Source organism: Rosa rugosa, chromosome 2 (assembly GCF_958449725.1).
Source record: "Rosa rugosa chromosome 2, drRosRugo1.1, whole genome shotgun sequence".
Taxonomy (NCBI): domain Eukaryota; kingdom Viridiplantae; phylum Streptophyta; class Magnoliopsida; order Rosales; family Rosaceae; genus Rosa; species Rosa rugosa.
Genome location: NC_084821.1, coordinates 56,397,678 through 56,402,884, shown reverse-complemented (window position 1 = coordinate 56,402,884; position 5,207 = coordinate 56,397,678). Strand labels below are relative to the sequence as shown.

General features: G+C 42.6%; 1 pseudogene; it reads left to right on the top strand.

Moving 5' to 3' along the window:
• The first annotated feature begins 238 nt into the window (after window positions 1-238).
• On the top strand, window positions 239-3,477 carry LOC133728640 (G-type lectin S-receptor-like serine/threonine-protein kinase At1g67520; annotated as a pseudogene).
• Window positions 3,478-5,207: the final 1,730 nt, after the last annotated feature.

Below are 5,207 nucleotides of genomic sequence, written 5' to 3'. Positions count from 1 at the left end.
AGTTTTCTCTTTGGGTATTACATTTGATATTTCTGAGCAGAATAGAACGGAAGCGAATACCTGGTCGGGTTGGGATCGGATACGATGCGGGCGACTCCAGTGAGGAAAGCATAGGCGGTGAGACTGTCCCTACCAAAAATAGAGGAGGATAGCAACCGATTACCTGCTCAGTCGTTGCCATCTTATTTTCGTTCGAGTGCAGAGTCGCGTGAAAATCATATTCCGAGTACCTAAGACGTTTCGCCGCCTTTGAGGAAGTCAAAAAGTCTTCCATGAACTTTCTACTGAAACTCGGACTCGTATATTTTATTTGAAATCTTTGATTTTTCAAATAATTAAGGCAACCCTTGACCCTCCATGGTTAACGCTTAACAGCATTCCAATGATCATCTTATTGTGCTTGCTCATCAGTTTCTCAAGCTTCTGGACTTGTCATGTTGCAGCTGCACTGTTCATTGGAGACACGCTTAATCCAGGGGAGGCCCTCAATTCCTCGAGCTTTATGGTCTCCGCTTCGGGGGAGTTTACGTTGGGTTTCAACTCCGGCTACCTCATTCTGAGGTGCAAGAACTATGCGGTTTGGGTTGCCAACCTGCACACTCCGATTTCAGACCCTTCGTCGGCGCTTCTCACCTTGGACAAGAACACAACTGTCCTGCAAATTACCCTGAAAGGCAAGAATCCCATCGTTCTTTACTCCCCTTTTCATGATAATAGTACCAATAATGTTGTGGCTACCCTGTTAGATTCTGGCAATTTAGTCCTACGAGAGGTCAATCAGAACGTTTCAAACTCTCCGTTGTGGCAAAGCTTTGATGGTCCTAATGTGGCTCTTAGGCCGGGGATGAAATTAGGTTTTGATGCTGGTCTAAGTATAACTAGCAACAGTATGTCGATTTGGAGTTGGCAGGAAAATCAGAACAGCCGGGGGCCAGGGTCTTTCAGCCTTTATTGGGATTCCGGCACACGCCAATTGCAAGTTAGGAGAAACGGGGATCTTTGGTGGACTAGCGAAACATTGAGAAGTGGAAGATACGAGTATGCTAATTTCCGTAATAAATCCAAGGTCTATAATTTTAGCATGGTTTCATATGAGAATGGAGACTACTTCAGTTACACTGTCGTTGGTGATCCAAATGGCAGATCAGCCTGGGTGCTAGACACAGGTGGGGAGCTTTATGATGTTGACTATAACATTTCTATTGGGTCAGCAGGTGACTGTGATGGCTATAATTATCACACCACCTATAGCTCTGTCGACGGCTATAACTCCGTTGGTGGGACGTGCCAGAGATGGAGTGGCCGGGCCACTCTTTATTGTCCTGTGGCAACATCCTCTGGTGCATTTATTCAGCCGACAGAAAGGCGCTCCTTTAGACCGATCAGTATGAACATGTCTATCAATTCAACATGGGAGGAGACAAATTCAAGTCGATATGGGATTTATGAATGTATGGCTACTTGTTGGATGGACTGTGACTGCCTTGGTTTTGAATTTCTCTTTGATAATCAGACTGGATGTCGATTATGGAGTGTAAAGTATTCTCAGGTCCTTGAAGATCCGGATAGTTCTGCAACTAAATATATTATACCAGGACTAGTCCCTACGTATAAACCGCAATCTCGAAGAAACATAATTGGTTAGTCTACTTAACTAGTTATGCAAAATGATGTAACTAAAATATACAGCTTGAGCTATATATATAGTTAATAGTTTTTCACTGTAGATGCATCACAAAAGTGGATATGGATTGGTATTGCAATTGCGGCTGTTCTTCTGGCGCTGGTGCTTTGCAGCATCTGCTACCTAATACGAAAAAGAAAACTTACAGGTATTAGTTTCTTTAAAGATTATTATGTACACCTGTTTTTTGATGTTGCTTTTGCGAATAGAAATGATAATTATCTGCATTAATCTTAATAGGTGAGAACCAAACAAATATCCAGGATATGCTGAACAGCATGAAATCTAATAGACCTACTGATGCTAATGGGCTTCAAAGTGATGGAAAGAGGGGACAAGATTTAAGTGTATTTAGTTATGCATCTATTACAGCTGCCACTTGCAACTTCTCTAATGAAAATAAGCTCGGAGAAGGAGGTTTTTGACCTGTTTATAAGGGAAGGCTTTGAATAATGCAAGTTATTATTTGAAAAGCTATATGGTTATTAGTTCATTACTTTTTCCTCTTTTGGATTACTGCAAACATTATATATTCAGGGGAAATTGGTGACCGGACAAGAAATAGCAGTGAAAAGGCTTTCAAAACATTCAGGGCAGGGAATATACGAGTTTAAGAATGAATTGATACTTATATATGAACTCCAGCATACAAATCTTGTTCAGTTGTTTGGATTTTGCATTCATGGTGAAGAGAGGATGTTGATATACGAGTACATCCCAAACAAAAGCTTGGACTACTTTTTATTTGGTTATTACCTTAATCTAACTCCTTGCTTAATTACTTTCATTTATCTATTTGTGATCTGATTTAATCCGATTGTACCAATTGGACAGATTCAACTAGATGCCAGCAGTTAGACTGGAACAACCGTTTCAACATAATTGAAGGAATTGCTCAAGGTTTACTTGCACAAATATTCCAGAATGAGAGTAATTCATAGAGATTTGAAAGCAAGTAATGTTCTACTTGATGAAAGCATGAACCCCAAAATTTCCGATTTTGGAATGGCAAGGATTTTCACGAATGATGAACAAGAAACAAATACTATGAAGATTGTTGGCACACGGTAAGTGAACAGTTCTGATATTTTGTTTTTGGTTGTTAAGCATCCATTTGTTAATGTAGTTGTACTAACGAATTCGTCTTCTCATTTTGGTGCAGTGGTTATATGTCCCCTGAGTATATTATGGGGGGAAAATTTTCCATAAAATCTGATGTCTATAGTTTCGGTGTGTTGATACTTGAAATCCTAAGTGGTAGAAGAAACAACAGTTTCTACAATGATGATCGCGCCCTCAATTTAGTTGGCTATGTATGTCAAACAAATCTTTGTTCTTCTTGTAGGAGTGGGAGAGTTCAGTGATTATAAAATTCTAAACGAATGTGGTCTTGTTTCAGGCATGGGTATTATGGAAAGAAGGTGCAGGACTAGAACGAATGGATCCAACACTTGGTGATTCATGTGATAAAGATCATTTCTTGAGGTGCATCCATGTTGGTTTGCTCTGCGTAGAGGAAAATGCAGCCAGCCGACCAAAGATGTTAGATGTGATATCTATGCTAACTAATGAAAGCATGTCATTGCCGATACCTACAAAACCAGCATTTTGTACAGAAAGAAATGTCATCACAACTACTATAGGTGGAAACGGACCGGAAGTGGTGGTATCTGTAAATGGCATCTCCAATTCTGATTTTGATGGACGTTAAATTTACTACCAAGAAAATCGCCACACTTTTCCCTCGAGAATACAAGTGGTTATGAGCTTAGTAGTTTGATTTTCTGTCGAAAAAAGTTTGAGATGGTTATGTTTTCTTCTCTTAACAAAATGTAATATTCATGTATGTTATTGATTATACACATTTATATGCGTCTAATTGTATCTAAAACACTAGAATTAAGCTAATCCTCATGTCAATTATTACGTAACTAATCCACTTTTATTTATTTTATAGGAAATAAGCGAAATTACGGAAACCGAGAAAAATTGGTGTAAAAGCGGAGCAAACTGGAGTTGTTGACAAAATAAAAAATTCTCAACGTGGTCAACGACGTCAAGGAAGAAATGAAAAGACGATAATGAAAATGGTGGTAGAATTACATTGGCTTAATTAACCTAACCTTAGGTTAATTGAAGAAAACGTGGTTTAGGGTTTAGGCCCTAAACCCTAAACCCTAAACGTGGAGTTGAGTAAATAAACACCCAGAGAACCAAGAGAAAAGGGGAACGCGCCTCACGCGCGAGAAAGAAGAGAAAAGGGCGAGTGCGATCTCTCCCGGCCGAACGCCGGCGGTGCTCTTGCCGCTGCGTTCCGGCCCGGGAGAGGATGTTGGTTTGGGTGAATAGCAAGCCTTATGAGCTGAAGCTTGGTCCACGGTGGGAGATAACTGGTCAGATCTGGTTTTGGGAGGATCCATGTCGACCTATCCCGTCCGGATCTTGGTCGTGGGTCTGCAGGAGGGGTACCGTGGTGTCTCTGGAGCAGTTAGTGTGGCTCTGGGGCGCCGATGGCCGGCGGCGTGGTTCCGCGGTGTCTCTGGAGCAGTTGGTGTGGCTCTGGGCCGTGGATGGCCGGTGGCGTGGTACCGTGGTGTCTCTGGAGCAGTTGGGGTGGCTCTGGGATGCGGATTGCCGGCGGTGTGGTTCCGTGGTGTCTCTGAAGCAGTTGGTGTGGCTCTGGGACGCGGGTGGCCGACGGCGGTTCGTGGTGGTCCTGCGACATAAGCGGGCTGGGGGGCGGTGGCTGAGATCTCGATCTCAGGGTGGTGTTGATTCCGGCGTGTCGATGCTGGCTTGGTGGGCTTCTGCGTTGGGCCCTTGGGAGAGATGGTGGATGGGCCGGGCTTCCGCTTTTGGGCTTTGCTGCTGTTTTTTAATTTCTGTTTGTTTTGTTTCCAGTGGTTGCTTTGTTTATTTAGTTGTTTGCAGTTTGTGGGTTGTTTTGCGCGTAATAAGTCCCTATACTCGTTGTGTAGGGATAGTTGGGCTTTTTGCCCGTGGGTGCAATCTTTGTGCCTTGTCTGCTCTAGGTTGGCGGCGATTTACTGGCGTTGTCAAATGGTTGCTGCCTCCTAGTGGCAGGGTGAGACTTCTTGCCACTGGATGTAGTTTCCAGTGGCAACATGATAGGAAAGCTGGGAGAAGTGACATTATGCTTTGCTGTATTAGAGTTACAGATCAAGTAATCTTTCCGTCGTGTCACCGCTTGGTAGCAAATAGAACCGTCTGGAGCGTGTTTTTTGCTAGTTGGTGTGAATTGGAATACAAGTGTTTAGTAGAGTCGTCTATTGACTTATTTTCTGGATGTACTCTTGATGCAGATTGTAATATGGGGTTTAGGCTCTTTGTCCCCCCCTTGTATTCGTCGGTTTCATTTATGAAGGCCTGAGGGCAGCCACATCGGCCCTTGTTTCAAAAAAAAAAAAAAAAAAAAACGTGGACATGCATGCTTTGCTTTAATTGATTGGATGCCACTAGAGCCTTGACACATGGCATGCAGCTGATTTCTTAATTAAACCAA